The following is a 20,627-nucleotide window of genomic DNA, read 5'->3' on the forward strand; positions in this document are numbered from 1 at the left end:
TGCGGGTTCTTTTTCTGCACCTGCGGGACCGCACCTGCATTCAAGGTGCCGCATCCGCGAACTCCACTTAATTCCCCAGCTTCCGCACCTGCGCTCCAGGCCTTGCACATGAGGGCTCGTAGGTGTGGCCAAATCCTTCGCGCCTGCGCTCCAGCCTTGGCCTCACATTTCTCCGCATCTGCGCAGCAAATTCTCGCGCCTGCAAAAGCGCACCTGCGCGTTTCCTCCACTTCTGCGAAGCCTGCCCAACATTCCCCTTTCTGCATCTGCACCCCAGGTTTCGCACCTGCGGGCTCGCAGATGTAATAGCCTTCTCGCACCTGCGCATTCTGCCTAGCCCATCATTTCCCGTACCTGCGAACTCCCCACGTGCACCAGCGGCCTCGCACCTGTGACTCTTTCTTCCGAAGGTGCGGAAAGAGCAGTAGCAACAGCTTCAACTGCATTTTTTAACTTCGACAAATCCGTTAACCACCCGGAATCACCCCAAGGCCCTCGGGACCTCAACCAAAAATACCAACAAGTCATATATCAACATACCAACTTAGTCGAACCTTCGAATCACTCAAAACAACATCAAATCATCAAATTACCCTCAGATTCAAGCCTAAGAACTTCTAAATTTCTAAATTTGGCCACCGATGCCGAAACTAACCAAACCACGTCCGAATGACCTCAAATTTTGCACACACGTCAAAAATGACACTACGAACCTACTCCAACTTCTTCCGGAATAGCATTCTGACCCCGATATCAAATTTTCCACTGCCGACCGAAATTGTGAGATTTCCAATTTCGCCAATTCAAGCCTAATTCTACCACGGACTTTCAAATCACATTCCGGACGCACTCCTAAGTCCAAAATCACCTAACGGAGCTAACAGGACCATCAATATTCACACCCAAGATCGTTTACACATATGTCAACATCCGGTTGACTTTTCCAACTTAAGGTTCTAAATAAGAGACTAAGTGTCTCATTCCACTCCGAAATCACTCCGGGCCCGAACCAACTAACCCGGTATATCATAATATAACTTAAGAGCATAAAGGAAACAGAAATGGGGGAAATGGGTCTATAACTCCCAAAACGACCGGCCGGGTCGTTACATCCTCCCCCACTTAAACTTACATTCGTCCTCGAACGTGCCGAGAGTTGTTCCAAAAGCCAAAAAATGGCTGTGTAACTTTCCCATGCACATACCTGGGGGTGATCCCACGTCACCCTATCCCATACAGGTCCGATAGCACAGCATAACCGAAATTTCTCAATTCAACCTAGCCCACAAGCCTTCGAATCAAATTTCCAACATCCGAAATTTCCTATAAGATTAGAAATTCGCATCTACATACCGTACAAGTCTGAACAAGCTGTACCAAAAACCATAACCATAACTCGAATACTCAAATTCAAATACCGCATAGCTCGAATGCTTGAAGCAATGATTTCTATTCAGAGTATCGGCTCAAATCAACCCAGTGCCGGTAGTAAACCTCATATCAGACTAAACCTAATTCTAAAACCTTCGTACACTGCCGATGGTGAAAGATACATACCGAATTCATAACCATTCATTAGACCAACAGGTCATGGAGCTCCCGTTCCTTCTACAAGAACTGTAGCCAATTTCAAAGTCGACTTCCGATATTATCCTCCTAATTATACCACAATCAAATCCGATAACATCCATTCTAGGGCCAATGACCTCGTCTCATCCAACACGACCACTCTAGTGACATGACACATCAATACAATCTAAAGCCACAACCCGTGCAATCCGTGCACCAGATAGCAACATTCCAGATGTACCCAATCATAACAATGACCAATATGCAACAAGCCAAGTGTACTCAAACAGAGAAAATTACCCAAGCGAGAGAACCGTCCCGCAAGCTCAACAAATACCGCCATAACGTGATGATAACAACCCAATTACTCATCTCACTCAAATTCCACTATGAGACCACAATAGAATCGCACTATGTGCGCCTAAAACCAACAGATCATAACTCCTCGTAGCATGGAAGAGTATCTCATAACTCATTCCAGAACACAAATAAGCCCAGAAACGACTGAATCACAACACACACTAACCTCTGACTAACCTTGGCAATGTCTCCACAGCCCACAACTATGAAATTATCTACTCATTAGAGTTCCCAGTCTCCAAATCCATAGAGCACACGAACCACCATATTTGATTCCACCTCCACCGCCCGAATGCCTAACACCTCTCTCGCATACAATCATCCCACGAGAAATACTTTAAAAATTCTTCCATTCCACCTGGCAAAAATTTAAATATCAGCAGTCGATCAACCGGGAGAGTGCCGCAATACCAGCGAAGTACCCATAAATCAAAACACACTGCCCCTTTTGAAATGTATGCTCTCATCAAGCTATACCAGATAGTAATATCATTTACCTAGTCATCGGAAACCGTTCATGCTGCCTAAGAATTTATGTCCTTCCCTTCAAAACTGAATTGTGACCTTGTACATGTAAATCCTATTCCCACACAACACACCACATCTATTATGCCATCATGTGACAAGCATAAGAATTCCATTATCAACTTCGAGTCACTAGCAAATTACATACATTATTAGTCATAAACCTCTTTCTTGCTTCTTTCTAGGAGGAAATCATAACACATAACACGTTCCGTACATCAGTAGAAAATATCCGGTTCAAACCATGGTAGAACCCATCATGAACACTTTGAAATCCATTTGCACATAACCAAGCTATCTGAACTGAATTCCTCTAACTCTACCAAGCCACACAGTTTGCCAAATTCAAGAGCATTGCCACGAAACACCTGTAGGTACTAGCCACATCATAAGTACCCAAAGGAACGATCATACCCATTACTGTGCTAACCCAACCTACTACCAAACTATCCTATTTCTCCAAGTTCTTTCTAAATTGCCTTCAAATTGCTACTTTTTCCTTGTTAGAACACTACTATCCTTAACTAAAACTTACCCCACGAACTCTAGCATAGAATCACGCCGCCCTAAGGCTTATAAGCTGCCGAATTCCCTTTTTATGTATCCCAAAGGTTCCCCAACCAAAAATGCTTACTCCGAAGAGACTTTATGTGAACCTAAAACTGTTTCCTTCACCTTCTTGATACTGAAATGCATAATTCACAGTGATATAAGATGCCACGAGTCTCAACACCGTTCAATGCAACTCCTAGTTTTCTAGCCATATTTATAAATCTTGAGTCCATTGGAACCATTCTCGAGAGTCATCCACTCTACTCAATTCTCGAATTAACCAACCAAACGGACCGTAACGACCTGTGCCCCATTAGCACACCAACACCCAAGGGAATAAAGAGTAACCCACACTCCTACGCAACCGAGCAAATTCCTGCTCCATGTACACTACATTCTCTGTGAATAACCACTCAATTATTTTATGGTCCTCCTATGACCATAGAGTGTAATACAACTTGTGTTCAGAAATTCCTTTACTCGAGTCATTCTCGATCTAGACCTCTGCAAGTCATAACCGATTCACCGGTATACCCCGAACCGAAACTAATACGACCCATAACCGTGAAATCAACTCGTCGATAACAGACTCCCCCACTTAGCCTTAAGCTGCAATTATATAAAATTAGAACCCGTAAGAATTTCTCCTTCTCAATTACCAAGGTCTCGCACCGTTAACCTGCCAGACTTCTCGAAGTCTTTTATTAAGCCTTTCATGAACATTCTGAATCTCCAGCCAAAATCACATACGCGACCTCCTACCGGGTAGCAAGTAATATTCCTCGCAAAAGCTTCATGAACATCACGCCACCTCTAGCTGCACATAGGAGATAACCCACATGTGGAATTCCTTACTGACATCTTCCAATGATGCTGCACTGAGTGCAACAACCACTAAATCCGTAAATTCTCCTGAGTTTATGCTCGCTACCATTTGTATAAGTTTGTACTTTCCCTATTGACATCAATTGTACGTCAACAATACCTTCCGAACTCAAGTCATATTGCACCTGACACGATAATCAGATCTTCACGCCTCTATTCATTTGAAACACACTTCTTTCTGCCATATTCAATTTTCCTTTGTACACTAAGCATCACTCCAAATAGAGTCTGCAGGCCGATTCACATACTAACACGATTCCAAACCATTCTACACTTTCTTAAGGAGCACGACTACCCTACTAGTGAATTCATATGCTAATCTGCCACTCTTACTTCGGTTAAATCATTTCCTTTAAGAAACTTCTCAACCTCTACTTCTCCTACTTGACCTGCTAGTACTTCAACCACCGCGAAACACTTCCCGTCATGTCTTCCCTCATACTTTGCTACCCAACTGCTGCATCAAATCAAAATGTATCACTGTCGCACCTGAACCAATAAAATGTTATCGACTCTAAGTTTCTTCGAAGATTATCTTTCTCGAGCCATCAACATCAAAAATACCCATTCGCAACCACAATTACTACACAATCACTTACTCTTCTTGAGTCCAAAATCATTGACAAGACATGAGAATTTAATTTACCCCAAAATTTAACAACGTGAAAGATCCTTCAAAACATTCACACTCGAGACCGTACGTCATATCAAAAAAAAATCAAGCACCCAATGGCCTTCCTTTACATTTCAAGGAAACACTTCTAGTCACATTCAAATCGTCTTAACACATCTCGCAGTTATATCATACTCATCACAAATCCATTCCCCCGCTCATCGAGCCATGAATTTCTCTCGTAGGGGCATTACCGGACATATGAGTCCAAATGTACAGGTTACAACTGAAGCTACCGAGCCAAAAACTACGGTTTAAACCTGGCCTCAAGTCCTCCAGACTAGCCCATCACCAAAACACATAATACACACCTCGAACCTCATTCATAGAATCACAAGCCGGTGATGCACAACTGATACCGAGCGCTCATGTGCGCATACGAATGCGTGGAAGGAATTCAAAGAGTTATGTTTCAAGCTGAATCAATTTCGCACGATATGATACAAGAAAATGAAATTTTCCTAAGGTTTCTGCAGCCTCTCGAAGATAAGTACAGACGTCTCCGTACCGATCCGCAAAACTCTACTTAACCCGCTCATGACTCGTGAGACCTATGTAACCAAGGCTCTGATACCAATATGTCACGACTCAAACAAACCCCTATCGTGATGGCGCCTATCGTGGAACTAGGCAAGCCGACTCATTTCCAAAACAAACCGATATTTTCATTTCAAAGATAATTTCAATGCTATTTAACATAAAAACCTTCGTAAATGAGTTCAATTCAAAACAAAAATACAGAAAAGAAAAGCTCGATATCTGGGTGTCACTAGTCATGAGCATCTACTACAATCTGTCTAACAATATCAAGACTAACTCAGCCTGGAAAATAGCTAAATACAACTAGAGGAAGACAAGAGGGAGAAGAGCAGGGGCTGCGGTCACCAAGCAGCTACCTTATTATCCCCGAGAAAATCTACAACCAAAATAATCAACAACCGCTACCGTGTCCAGCTACACCTGGATCTGCACACAAGGTGCAGGGAGTAACGTGAGTATGCCAACTCAGTAAGTAACAATAATAAATAAAGACTGAACAGTAGTGACGAGTAATAAAGCATATAACGTTCATATCGGGAAATTTCAGTAGAATACCACATGCTTTAAAAATCAGGATTTGAATCAAAACATCTCGTTTAAACCTAGTTCCAATAAAAATCATTAAAGAAATTTTTCAACAGTTTTCAAACAGAGGAAAAATGCAAAGGTGAGCGAAATAATGAAATCATAAATAGCCCCTCGGTCAAAACATCACTCATATACAGCCCCTCGGGCAAACCTCACAGTCACTCGTGCCACTCGGGCATACCTCACAATCACTCATGCCTCCCAGTCACTCAGCACTCGCACTCAGTAGGTACCTGCACTCACTGGGGGTGTGTACAGACTCCGGGGGGCTCTTTCAGCCCAAGCGCTATAATCTGCACGGACAACTCACGTGCTATAATAATAAAGTATGCTGTAGGCGGGTAGCCCCGATCCAAACTCATCCTCACAATCAGGCCCTCGGCCGATATCAAACATGCTGCGGCGTGCAACCCGATCCTATAAATATCTTCACAAATCAGGCCCTCGGCCTCACTCAGTCATAAACTCTCAAGCCACTTGGGCATTTCAGTAAAATAGGGCATTCAACCCCAAACATTTATATGCATCAAAATAGGGTCATAAAACTGAGTTATGCAGTAAACAAGTATAAACATGACTGAGTAGATTTTCAATCGAAAACAGTGAGAGGATAGTAAGAAAAGGCCCATAAGGGTCCAAACAACACTGGCACAAGGCTCAAACATGGCATTCAGCCCAATTTACAGAAACTCTTTCTAAAACATATAAGTATCATATAGTTTCAACAAAATATGCAACTTTAGAGTTGCTACGGGACGGACCAAGTCACAATCCCTAACAGTGCACGCCCACACGCCCGTCACCTAGCATGTGCGTCACTAAAAATAGTAGAATGATACAAAATTCGGGGTTTCATACCCTCAGGACTAACTTTACAATCGTTACACCTCAAACCGGTCAAATCTCTACCCCAAAATGCTCTTGCCTCTCGACTCGGCCTCCAAATGCTTTGAATCTATTCACAATCAGTACAATACTATCAATATACGCTAATGGAATGAATTCCACAAGAAAAACTATCAAATTATCCCAAAACCCAAAATTGGCTCAAACCCGCCCCCAGGGCCCACGTCTCTACATCCGATAAAATTTACAAAAGTAGGAAACCCATTCACTCACGAATCTAACCATACCAAATTCATCAAAATCCGACATCGTTTGGTCCTTCAAATCCTTAAATTACTCTCCAAATATTCCAAGCCCTAACCTCTCATTTTCACTAATTACATGATTAACTAATGAGAAATCACCAGATATACGAGTATTAGCTCTCAAGAAACTTACCTCACTGATAGCCCTTGAATCACCTTTCAAAAATCACTCCAAAAGCTCCAAAAACCGACTTGAAAATTGTGGAAATGAACCAAATTTGCTAAGGGTTCTATTTAAGGTTTCTGCCCAGGTTTTTTGCACATGTGGGCTCTTTTTCCACGCCTGCGGGACCGCACCTGCGGTCAAGGCACCGCATCCGTGAACTCCACTTAATTCCCCAGCTTGCGCACCTACGCTCCAGGCCTCGCACATGCGGGCTCGCAGGTGCGGCCAAATTCTTCGCGCCTGCGCTCCAGCCTTGGCCTTACATTTCTCTGCATCTGCGCAGCTAATTCTCGCACATGCGAAAGCGCACCTGCGCGTTTCCTCCGTTTCTGGAAGCCTGCCCAGTATTCCCCTTTCCGCATTTGCGCCCCAGGTTTCGTACCTGCGGGCTCGCAGATGCGATAGCCTTCTCGCACCTACGCATTCTGTCTAGCCCAGCATTGCCCACACCTGTGAACTCCCCACGCGCACCAGCAGCCTCGCACCTGTGACTCTTTCTTCCGTAGTTTCGGAAATAGCAGCAGCTTCAGCTGCATTTTCCAACTTCGACAAATTCGTTAACCACCCGAAATCACCCCAAGGCCCTCGGGACCTCAACCAAAGATACCAACAAGTCATATATCAACATACCAACTTAGTCGAACCTTCGAATCACTCAAAACAACATCAAAGCATCAAATTACCCTCGGATTCAAGCCTAAGAACTTCTAAATTTCCAAATTCGGCAACCGATGCCGAAACTAACCAAACCACGTCCGAATGACCTCAAATTTTGCGCACACATAAAAAATGACACTACGAACCTACTCCAATTTCCGGAATTCCATTCCGAACCCGATATCAAATTTTCCACTGCCGACCGAAATCGCCAAATTTCCAATTTTGCCAATTTAAGCCTAATTCTACCACGGACCTCCAAATCGCATTCCGGATGCACTTCTAAGTACAAAATTACCTAACGGAGCTAACAGAACCATCAGAATTCAAACATGAGATCGTTTACACATAGGTCAACATCCGGTTGACTTTTCCAACTTAAGGTTCTAAACAAGAGACTAAGTGTCTCATTCCATTCCGAAACCACTCCGGGCCTGAACCAACTAACCCGGTATATCATAATATAGCTTAAGAGCATAAAGGAAATAGAAATGGGGGAAATGGGGCTATAACTCCCGAAACCACCGGCCGGGTCGTTGCATGAGCGCTTGGTATAAGATGTGCATCACCGACTTGTGATTCCATGAATGAGGTTCGAGATGTGTATTCTGTGTTTTAGTGATTGGCCAGTCTGGAGGACTTGAGGCCAAGTTTAGACTGTGGCTTAGGCTCGGTAGCTTCAGTTGTGTGAACTTGTACATTTGGACTCATATGTCCGGTAATGCCCCTATGAGTGGAATTTGTGGCTCGATGAGCGGTTGAATAGCTATATGATGAGCATGATGTGACCGTGTAATGTGTTCAGCTGCTTTGATTATGACGAGAATAGTTTGCTTGAGACATAAAACAAAAAGGGTCATTGGGTGCTTGGTGTCTATCTTGATTTGACGTATAGTCTCGAGTATGAATGTGTTAAAGGATCTTTCATGTTGTTTAATTGTGGAGCGAATTAGATTTTCATGTCTTGTAGATGAGTTCAGACTTAGGGAGATTAAGTGATCGCGTAGTGATTGTGGCTGTGAAAGGGTATATCAAGATGCCAATTTTAGGCTAAGCATGTGGGTTTTCTCGTGCAGAGTAATCCACAGAGGTGTGCTCCTTATAATATTGAGTGGAGAGTTTCTTTTCTACTAGTGGGGTGTATGTGTTGAGGTTTGAATTTGAATCTGGTTGGGAAAGTTGACTTGACTGTCAAGAGAAATAAATGCGATTTTAGCGGATGATTTAGGAATTTTATGTTTGATGTTGCATGATCTTGTGAAGAAGTTAGTTGAATCTCACTGTAGTATCATGGCAATAATACGGTATGTGTATTTTCAGTTATTGAATGTCATGATCTATGAATTTGAGCCAAGTGGGGGAGCATGCTATTGACGGTTTAATTTCATGGTTATATGTTAAATTTTAGTTTGGGTCTAAGGCATACTTGTGGTTTAGTTATGACTTGGAGAGGTTGAGATCGAGGATGACTCGAGTAAAGGAATTTATGGATACGAGTTATGTTACACTTTATTTGTATATGGAAATCATGGAATGGGTTGAGTTGTTATTCATGACGGATGTAGTGAGCACGGTGTATGAATTTGCTCGGTTGCATTAAGGCAGGGTTACTTCTTTGGGGGTTTTGTTATGCTAATTGAGCATAGGCAGCTCGGCCCATTCATGCAGTGCAATTTGGATTTGAGCAAAGTGGGTGACTCTCGAGAAGGTTCTAATGGGTTCGAGATTTATATATAACAATTGAGAATTTTTGTTTCCGAACTTGTGTGTGGATAGAATCATAAATTTGAATTTGATGGTGCCGGGACTTGCGGTAATTATTTATGACTATGGATTTTATATTCCAGTATAAGAAAGGTAAAAGAACAATTTTAAATTCACATAAGGTACTTTCAGAGTGTGCGTTTCGGTTGTGGTACTTATGAGGGTGCTTACGAAAAATACAGTGGCTTATGGGCCTTAGGGCGATGTCATTTTATGTTATGATGTCTTGTAGTGAGCTTTGGGTAAGGATCGTAGTATTCTGACAAGGAGAAGCGTCAACTTGAGGGTAATTCAGAAGAAACCTGAAGAAAATAGGACAACTGGGTAGTAGGCTAGACCAGTATGGTAATGGTATGCTCGGTCCTTTTGGGTAATTATGATTTGGTGAGGCTCTATAGATGTTTTGTGGCAATAATCTTGGATTTGGCGACTTGCTTGACTTGGTTGAGTTAGAGAGATTCAGTTCTGATGGTCTGGTTATGTGAAAATGGGTTTCGAAGAGTTCTTGATGATTTCTATCACGGTTCGAGGTGGATATTTCCTACTGGCGTGAGGAACATGTTGCGTATTGGAATTTTCTCCCGGATTAGATCAAATAGAAGGTTCTTGTCTAATTGAGTATGTAGTTTGCTAGTGATCAGAGTTGATTATTATATTCTCATACCTTTTCATATGATGGGATGATAGATGCGGTGTGTTGTGTAAGATTGAGAGTTGCATGTGCAAGGTCACAGTTCTGTTTTGAAGGGAAGGTCATGATATCTTAGACAACATGGACGATTTCAGATATCTAGATGAATGCTATTACTACTTGGTATTGCCTGAGAAGGGTGCGTATTTCAGAAGGCACATTGTGTTTTGACTTATGGATGCCTTATTGGTATTGCGATGCTCGCCTGGTTGATCGACTGCTGATATTCAGATTTTTCCATGTGGCACGGAAGAATTATAGAAGTATTCCTCGTAAGATGATCGTGTATGAGAGATGTGTTAGACATTTAGGCGGTGGAGTTGAGATCAAATATGGTGATTAGTGTGTTCTATGGATTTGGAGACTAGGAATTCTCAGGAGCAGATTGTTTCGTGGTTGTGGACTGTGGAGTTATGGCCAAAGCTAGAAAGATGATAGTATCTGTTATGATTCAATCATTGTGGACTTTTGTAGGGTTATTTATCTATTTGTGGGTGACCAGAGTTGGTTTGGGGTCCATTGTAGTCCCACTGAGGATGTGTATTCTACACCGGGTCGAATTTGTTGACTCCGAACTGCTATTGTTGAAGGATGTGACTTTAGATAAGAATTGATTTTATTCGTATCTAATATGTTCTATGTGTTACTCTTCCATGCTGCGAGGGGTTGTGATTCGTTGGTTATATGTACATATGATGCGGTTCTGTTTGGGCCTTATATAGCAGAATTCAAGCGAGATGGTGATTGGTGTGTGGAATGGTTGATTGCGCCTTGGTTATGGTCTTCCTGGGCTATGGTATATTGTGTTGTTGGCTTCTCCATGGTTATGGTCATGCACTTCGTGTAATTGATGCCGAATTGCGTGTAGTTGTTGATTTTGAGCATTGTGTCTTGAGGTATTTCATATGGACCGGTGTTTGGATGGTCACGCATTATAAATGGGCTATGTTGGGATATGATCCTTTATGTTAGATTCATGTGTCTTGATCCTACTCTGTGTGATGGGTTCATAGAATTGCGTTGTGGTGATACTTGTTGAGCTTGCGAGATGGTTCTCTCATTTGAGTCATTTTCCCCAATTGAGTACATTCGAATTGTTGCTTCTTGGTGCACATATTGCACAGTTGTGACTTTAGGTTGTATTGGTATGTCATGTCAATAGAATAGTTGTGTTTGATGAGATAAGGTCATTGGACCTAGAATGGATACTATCGGATTTGATTACGGTATGTTTGGAAGAATAACATCGGAAGTCGGCTTAGGACTAGGCTTTGGTTCCCGTTGGAGGAGAGAGAGCTCCATGACTTGTTGATCTGATGAGTGGTTAAGAGTTTATGCGTGTTTCTTTCATCATCGGTAGTGTACAAAGATTCATAACACGATTTTAGTTGATATGAGGTTTGTTATCGATGTCGAGTTGGTAATCGAGCAGCTATTGCCGTCGAGAGTTATTGCTATGATTATTTGAGTTATGTGGTATATCATGTTATTGTGTCTCAAGTCATGGTTATGTCTTTGTGCAACTTGTTCAGACTTAGACAGTGTGTAGATGCGAGATTCGGGTCTACTAGGAAATTCCAGATGTTGGAAATTGGATTATGGGGATTACGGGCTAAGGTTGAAGTAATGATCTTCAGTATGTTGTGTTGTCGGGCCTATATGGAATAGGGTGACATAGGATCACCCTCGAGTATATGCATGGTAAGGTTACACGGTGATCTGACGGCTTAAGAATAACTCTGGGCACGTTCGAGGATGAACGTATGTTTAAATGGGGGAGGATGAACATATGTTTAAGTGAAGGAGGATGTAACGACCCGACCGGTCGTTTTGAGAATTTGCACTTCGCTCGGTAGTTTGAGGGTATGCGTAGCTCTGTATGATGTATTATGACTTGTGAGAATCGTCGGTTTTCGTTTTCAGGTTATTCAGAATTGATTTGGAAGAACGATTCTCAGTTAGGAAACTTTAAGTTGGAAGAGTTGACCAAGTTTGACTTTTGTGAATTTGACCTCGGAACAGAGTTTTGATGATTCCAATAGCTTCGTATGGTGATTTTGGACTTAGTAGCGTGTTCGAAAAATTATTTAGAAGTCCGTAGTTAAATTAGGCATGAAATGGCTAAAATAGAAATTTAAGTTTGGAAGTCTGATCCAGGAGCTGACTTTTTAATATCGGGGTCGGAATCCAGTTCTGAAAATTTTCATAGGCTCATTATGTCTTTTATGGATTGTGTGCAAAATTTGAGGTCAATCGGACTTGATTTGATAGGTTTCGATATCGAATATAAAAGTTGGAATTTCTTAGTTTCGTTAAGCTTGAATTGGGGTATGATTTGTAGTTTTAGCATTGTTTGCTGTGATTTGAGGTTTCGACTAAGTTCGTATCGTGTTTTAAGACTTGTTGGTATGATTGAATGGGGTCCCGAGGGGCTCGGGTGTGTTTTGGATCATTTGTTGAGAAACTAGTTAAGTTAAGGATTTGGAGTTTGACCATGGTCAATATCAGATCAAGATGATATCGTTTTGGTATTTTGAGTGCGCGAGCAGGTTCGTAGTGTATTTTATGATTGAAACACATATATGATTTGTGTCCGGGAGGTTCCGAATGTGTTTTGGGTGCTAAAACGAAATTCTTTCGTTGCTGATTTTCTGGTGTAAAATAATTACGAAAAATGTCATTTTGTTTTAATCACTTAAATTTCCAGACTTCATTTCAATCTTCAAAACATCATATCTCCCTCAATTTAAGGCCAAATTGGGTGATTCAAAAGTCTAACATGACTGCAATTTCACAAGGGATCCATTAGAGGCATCAAAGGAGAGTTTCAGGATTGTTTGCACATGAAACGAGACAAAATAGCTGGGCAAAAATAATATTTAATATTGTGGGAATGTTCATTTTCCATTTTTGACGAATTGGAGCTCGAGAAGAGACGAATTTTGGGATACTTTCAAGGAAAATAATGGGGTAAGTGTTCTTCACTCAATATTTGTCAAATTTCCCGAATCCATGGTTGTTTTTAATATTTAATTGGTGAATTAAGTTGGAAAATTTAGAAAACCCTCTTGGTTTAATTTGAGAATTTGAGGGTTGAGTTGATATCGGAATTTGGTAAAATTAGTATGGTTAGACTCATGGTTGAATGGGCATTCATATTTTATAACTTGTTTTGGGTTCCGAGACGTGGGCCACACGAGCAAATTTTGAGTGTAATTTCGGATTTGTTTTGGGAAAATTGGTATTTTGATATGGAATTAAATCCTATAATTTGGGTTGACTGAATCAAATTAATTGTGACTAGATTCGAGTTGTTCGGAAGTTGATACACATAGAAAGGAATTTCTAGAGCATTGTTTAGCTTGCTCGACATTGGGTTCGGCTTGTTCAAGGTAAGTAACATCTGTAATCTTGGAGCTGAGGGTATGAACCCTGATTATACGTGTTATGTGAATTGTTTGGAGGTGACGCACATGCTAGGTGACGGGCGTGTGGGCGTGCACTGTAGAAGTTGAGACTCAGTTGATTCCGTAGAGCTGTTTAGTCAATTAACTTGTATTCTTCTATGTATTTTTATGTCTTAGAGAAACTGAGCTGTGACTCATGTTAGAAATCATGCTTAGGCAAATGTTGGTATTATTGGGACCCACCAGGGTCATTTCTACTGTCAAATTATATGTTTAAACTGTAATTTCATACTCAGTCATATCCATTCATTACATATCACATTCCAGTCTATGCTATTATTTATTGATACATCATATCATCATTTTGGTCTAGTTTCATGACATTGTGAGCCTGAGAGACTGGAGAGATTGATGACTGAATGAGGCCAAGGTCTTGATTATGAGGATAATTATGGGATCGGACTTCAGGCCGCAATAAGCCAGATTGGCTTATTATAGCACGTGCGTTGTCCGTGCAACATGTGAGTTATTCATGCGGATCCAGCTATTGATACTATAACATGTGTGTTGTCCGTGCAACACGTGAGTTATCCGTGTGGATCCAAATATTGATACTATAGCACGTGAGTTATCCGTGTAGATTATAACACTTGGGCTGAAGGAGCCCCTCCGGAGTCTATACACACCTCAGTGAGCGCAGGTACCTACTGAGTGCTAGTGTCGAGTGCCGAGCGATTGGGAGGATTGAGTGACTGTGAGGACTGAGTGACTGGGAGGACTGAGTGAATTGATATTCTGAGAGTATGCATATGGTTTTATTACTGAGTTGCATCACATTGACATGCACACTTGACATAGAGGCATAGAGATGCATTTTTCCTCATGTTGTATGATATTGCGTCATTCATGACTTCACATACTCATTGACATATAGGTATAGAGATATATTTTCCTCATGCCATTTGAAAATGAAACATCATATCTATTGTTGAAACGTTTTTGGCAAAAATCACAATTTTACAAAATGTACTCATATTTTGGTGATTTCGGTAAAAGAATTGGGTTTTCACTAATATATTTGAAAAGCATGCCCATTTTTTCTGAAACTGTGAACGAGCTGAGCATTTTATCTCTGAGCTACTTCTTTTATTACTTCTATTATGTTGTTATGAACTGTTATTGGCTATTGGTGTTGAACCCTGGCCTTTGTTCCAACTCGTCACTACTTTCAACCTAAGGTTAGGTTTGTTACTTATTAGGAACATCGGTTGTACTCATACTACACTTATGTACATTGCGTGCAGATATTGGATGCTGATGTTGCTATGATTGACGGGAGTTGGATTTGAAGATGTACCTGTGTTCCGGTCATAACTGCCTCTTGTTCATGGTAGCCTTAGATTAATAAAAATCTATTTATGTACATTTCGAACAGATGATGTATTTATTTCATACTAGCTTGTAAATTCTAATCTTAGAAGCTCATGATTTGTACTACCAGTCCTTGGGGAGTGTATTAGAGTTAATTATTAGAATTGGATAGTTATTAGTTGGCTTAACTAGCGGGTTGGGTTAGGTGCCATCACGACTAGTTCGATTTTGGGTCGTGACAAGTTGGTATAAGAGCTCTAGGTTTCATAGGTTCTACAAGTCATGAGAAAGTGTCTAGGAGAGTCTTGTGGATCGGTATGATAACGTCCATACCTATCTTCGAGAGGCTACAAAGCATTTAGGATAATTTCTCATCTTTCTTTCCTTATCTTGCGAAATTGATTCATCTTGAAACATAACTCTTTGAATTCCTTCCACGCATTTGTGTGCGCATGTGAGCACTCGGTATCAGATGTGCATCGCTGACTTGTGATTCCATGAACGAGGTTTGAGATGTGTATTCTGTGTTTTGGTGATTGGCCAGTCTGGAGGACTTGAGTCCAGTTTTAGACTGCAGCTTAGGCTCGATAGCTTCAGTTGTGTGAACTTGTACATTTGGACTCATATGTCCGGTAGTGTCCCTATGAGTGTAATTTGTGGCTCGATGAGTGGTTGAATATCTATATGATGAGCATGATGTGACTATGTAATGTGTTCAGATGGTTTGATTGTGACGAGAATAATTTGCTTGAGATGTTAAAAAAAAGGGTCATTAGGTGCTTGGTGTATGTCTTGATTTGATGTATAGTCTCGAGTATTAATGTGTTGAAGGATCTTTCATGTTGTTTAATTGTGGAGCGAAGTAGTTTCACGTTCTATTGATGAGTTCAGACTTAGGGAGATTAAGTGATTGTGGCTGCGAAAGGGTATATCAAGATGCCAATTTTAGTCTAAGCATGTGGGTTTTCTCGTGCAGAGTAATCCACAGAGGTGTGCTCCTTATAATATTGAGTGGAGAGTTTCTTTTCTGCTAGTGGGGTGTATGTGTTGAGGTTTGAATTTGAATCTGGTTGAGAAAGTTGACTTGACTGTCAAGAGAAATAAATGCGATTTTAGCGGATGATTTAGGTATTTTATGGTTGATGTTGCATGATCTTGTGAAGAATTTAGTTGAATCTCACTGTAGTATCATGGCAGTAATACGGTATGTGTATTTTCAGTTATTGAATGTCATGATCTATGGCTTTGAGCCAAGTGGGGGAGCATGCTATTGACGGTTTAATTTCATGATTATATGTTAAATTTTAGTTTGGGTCTAAGGCATACTTGTGGTTTAGTTATGACTTGGAGAAGTTGAGATCGAGGATGACTCGAGTAAAGGAATTTCTGGATACGGGTTATGTTACACTTTATGTGTATATGGAAATCATGGAATGGGTTGAGTTGTTATTCATGACGGATATAGTGTGCACAGTGTATGAATTTGCTCGGTTGCGTTAAGGCAGGGTTACTTCTTTGGGGGTTTTGTTATGCTAATTGAGCATAGGCAGATCGGCCCATTCATGCAGTGCAATTTGGATTTGAGCAAAGTGGGTGACTCTCGAGAAGGTTCTAATGGGTTCGAGATTTATATATAACAATTGAGAATTTTTGTTTCCGAACTTGTGTGTGGATAGAATCTTAAATTTGAATTTGATGGTGCCAGGACTTGCGGTAATTATTTATGACTATGGATTTTGTATTCCAGTATAAGAAAGGTAAAAGAACAATTTTAAATTCACATAAGGTACTTTCAGAGTGTGCGTTTCGGTTGTGGTACTTATGGGGGTGCTTACGAAGAATACAGTGGCTTATGGGCCTTAGGGCGATGTCATTTTATGTTATGATGTCTTGTAGTGAGCTTTGGGTAAGGATCGTAGTATTCTGACAAGGAGAAGTGTCAACTTGAGGGTAATTCAGAAGAAACCTGAAGAAAATAGGACAACTGGGTAGTAGGCTAGACCAGTATGGTAATGGTATGCTCGGTCCTTTTGGGTAATTATGATTTGGTGAGGCTCTATAGATGTTTTGTGGCAATAATCTTGGATTTTGCGACTTGCTTGACTTGATTGAGTTAGAGAGATTCAGTTCTGATGGCCTGGTTATGTGAAAATGGGTTTCGAAGAATTCTTGATGATGTCTATCACGGTTCGAGGTGGATATTTCCGACTGGCGTGAGGAACATGTTGCGTATTGGGATGTTCTCCTGGATGAGATCAAATAGAAGGTTCCTGGCTAATTGAGTATGTAGTTTGCTATTGATTAGAGTTGATTATGATATTCTCATACCTTTTCATATGATGGGATGATAGATGTGGTGTGTTGTATAGGATTGAGAGTTGCATGTGCAAGGTCACGGTTCAGTTTTGAAGGGAAGGTCATTAATTCTTAGACAACTCGGACGGTTTCAGATGTCTAGATGAATGCTATTACTACTTGGTATTGCCTGAGAAGGGTGCGCATTTCAGAAGGCGCATTGTGTTTTGACTTACAGATGTTTCATTGGTATTGCGATGCTCGCCTGGTTGATCGATTGCTAATATTCAGATTTTGTTATATGGAACGGAAAAATTATAGAAGTATTCCTCGTAGGATGATCGTGTATGAGAGATGTGTTAGACATTCGGGCGGTGAAGTTGGGATCAGATATGGTGATTCGTGTGTTCTATGGATTTGGAGAGTGGGAATTCTCAGGAGCAGATATTTTCGTGGTTGTGGACTATGAAGTTGTGGCCAAAGCTATCCAGATGATAATATGTCTTATGATTCAATCATTGTGGACTTTCGGAGGGTTATTTATCTATTTATGGGTGACTAGAGTTGATTTGGAGTCCATTCGTAGGCCCAATGAGGATGTGTATTCTACACCGAGTCGAATTTGTTGACCCCAAACTGCTATTGTTGAAGGATGTGCCATTCGATTAGAATTGATTTTATTCGTATCTGATATGTTCTATGTGTTACTCTTCCATGCTACGAGGGGTTGTGATTCGTTGGTTATATGCACACATGATGCGGTTCTGTTTGGGCCTTATAGCAGAATTCGAGTGAGATGGTGATTGGTGTGTGGAATGGTTGATTGCGCCTTGGTTATGGTCTTTTCGGGCTATGATATATTGTCTTATTGGCTTCTCCATGGTTATGGTCATGCACTTCATGTAATTGATGCCGAATTGCGTGTAGTTGTTGATTTTGAGCATTATGTCTTGAGGTATTTCATATGAACCGGTGTTTGGATGGTCACACATTGTAGATGGGCTATGTTGGGATATGATCCTTTGTGTTAGATTCATGTGTCTTGGTCCTACTATGTGTGATGGGTTCATAGCATTGCGTTGTGGTGATACTTGTTGAGCTTGCGAGACGGTTCTCTCATTTGAGTCATTTTCCCCAATTGAGTACATTCGAATTGTTGCTTGTTGGTGCACAGATTGCACGGTTGTGAATTTAGGTTGTATTGGTGTGGCATGTCAATAGAATAATTGTGTTTGATGAGGTAAGGTCATTGGACCTAGAACGGTATGTTTGGAAGAATAATATCGGAAGTTGGCTTAGGACTTGGCTTTGGTTCCCGTTGGATGAGAGAGAGCTTCATGACTAGTTGATCTGATGAGTGGTTAAGAGTTTATGTGTTACACCCCATATTTCCGTACGTTAATGTTTCGTCATAAGTTAATCGACGTAAATTCGGGAATGAGATTATTTTGAGATTATAAGCATTATGCTATTTCAAACAAGTGACGAGTAAATTCGTGAAGGCGAAGAAAATGAGTTTCATTGAAGGTTGTCGATTTGAGATAAAATACGGTCCAAGCTATAATACCCCGTATTTATGGACTAGTGCCATACAAGGTACCACATGACCGTGATAGTAAGGTGTATAAGGTATGTTAAAAGTGAGTAGTATTTTAAGTAATTTGAGATAATTCTTAATTATGTGGATAATTGGTTAATTATTGGACTAGTGGGGATTAATGAATTGATTAAGTAATTAAGTGGGTGACTTTTGGATAAGTCTTATAACCACTTACGTAGCAGCCATATAAGAGCCACTAGGTGACTCATAATTAAATATGCAAGATGGCAAATTTAAAGAGTTAGGCACTTCACCTCATTTGGTAAAAGAAAGTTATCAAGAAATGTTACGGCCTGATCATTCCTTGCTTGAAATAAGCAAATGTTCCATTCCAATTTCACAATATTATGATCAAATTCAAAGGAAAGATTCAGCAACTTATTCAAAATATTGGCAACGTGATTTTGCTACAAAAATCATACGAGACTACGTAATGTTATAGCAACGGGATTTTGCGATTCTAAGGGAGTACGGTGGAACCTTTTTCAAGAATGTCATATGGATTTTCCCCTACTTCGATCCGCCGTTACGTGAGTTATCGCAAAAGACGGGTGTTGGAAGGATTGTCAAGAGAATTGGCTCAGGTATGTTAAGGCTATCCCTTCTTTCTTTTTGGCATGATCCAAATAATACAAATGAAACGAGCAAAATACGCAACTTTCATAAATGACTCTATTCATAGAAATACTAGGGGTTTCTATATTCTTGGTTTCCCATGTAAATTATTATTATATCTTATTTTCATGGGTCTCAGAAAAATACGTATTTGATAAAGTTTATCCGAAAGGCATATTGATTTTTATGGCATTCCGAGAAATCTTATTAACGTATTTCTTATGCATTTCATGCATTTATACATGTACATTGACCCATGACCAGATGGCATTATATACGCGTATATTATATGTATATGAGATATGGGAAAAGGTTATGGCGTTATATACGCACCACCACCTGATCAGCTGGTATACGCTGATGAATTGCCCACAGTGGCCGAAATGATATAATGGGATGCCCTCAGAGGCTTGATGATGTTATGAACACATATACCTATGCATGGTATGATATTCATATGCATATGCGTGATGTTATAAAAATGAAATAATTCACAGAGTTTTTCAGACTTACATGTCGAGTCTTTTACTCCATGTTTCTCTCATGTTTAATGTTTACTGATTTTCATTCCTTACATACTTGGTACATTATTTGTACTGACGTCCCTTTTGCCTGGGGACGCTGCGTTTCATGCCCGCAGGTCCCGATAGACAGGTCGAGAGCCCTCCAAGTAGGCTATCAGCTCAGCGGAAGATGTTGGTGTGCTCCATTTGCTTCGGAGTTGCTTATTTGGTTAGTATGATTTAGACGGGTATTGTTTGGTATAGCGGGACTCTATCCCGACCTTTATGACATTTTTGTACCCTTAGAGGTTTGTAGACATATGTCGTGTACGTGAAAGATTGTACGGCCTTATCGGCCTATGTTTTGAGTTTATAAATAATCATGTTTGGCCTATTAGGACCGTATGTCACATGTATATGATGATATAATAAGAAAAATACGTTATGTTGGTAGTCGGTTGAGTAAGGTACCGGGTTCACGTCGCGGCCCATCGGTTTGGGTCGTAACAAAAGTGGTATCAGAGCAGTTCTGTCCTAGGGAGTCTACAAGCCGTGTCTAGTAGAGTCTTGTTTATGAGTGTGTCGTGCACCACACTTATAAGCAGGAGGCTAAAGGGCATTTAGGACTGTCACTCTTTCTTCTTAATCTAGATCGTGTGGTAGAGCTTAGTTGTAAGAACTCAATTTCTAAAAACTATATCTTATTCATAATACG

General features: G+C 40.7%; 1 long non-coding RNA gene across 1 annotated transcript; it reads left to right on the top strand.

Annotated features, from left to right (window-relative positions):
• The first annotated feature begins 19,807 nt into the window (after positions 1–19,807).
• On the top strand, positions 19,808–20,272 carry LOC138908780 (uncharacterized). The gene is made up of 2 exons (XR_011415184.1): positions 19,808–19,853; positions 20,050–20,272. It is a non-coding gene; the product is annotated as an uncharacterized lncRNA (long non-coding RNA).
• Positions 20,273–20,627: the final 355 nt, after the last annotated feature.

The sequence above is a fragment of the Nicotiana tomentosiformis genome, chromosome 3 (genome assembly GCF_000390325.3).
Source record: "Nicotiana tomentosiformis chromosome 3, ASM39032v3, whole genome shotgun sequence".
NCBI lineage: Eukaryota > Viridiplantae > Streptophyta > Magnoliopsida > Solanales > Solanaceae > Nicotiana > Nicotiana tomentosiformis.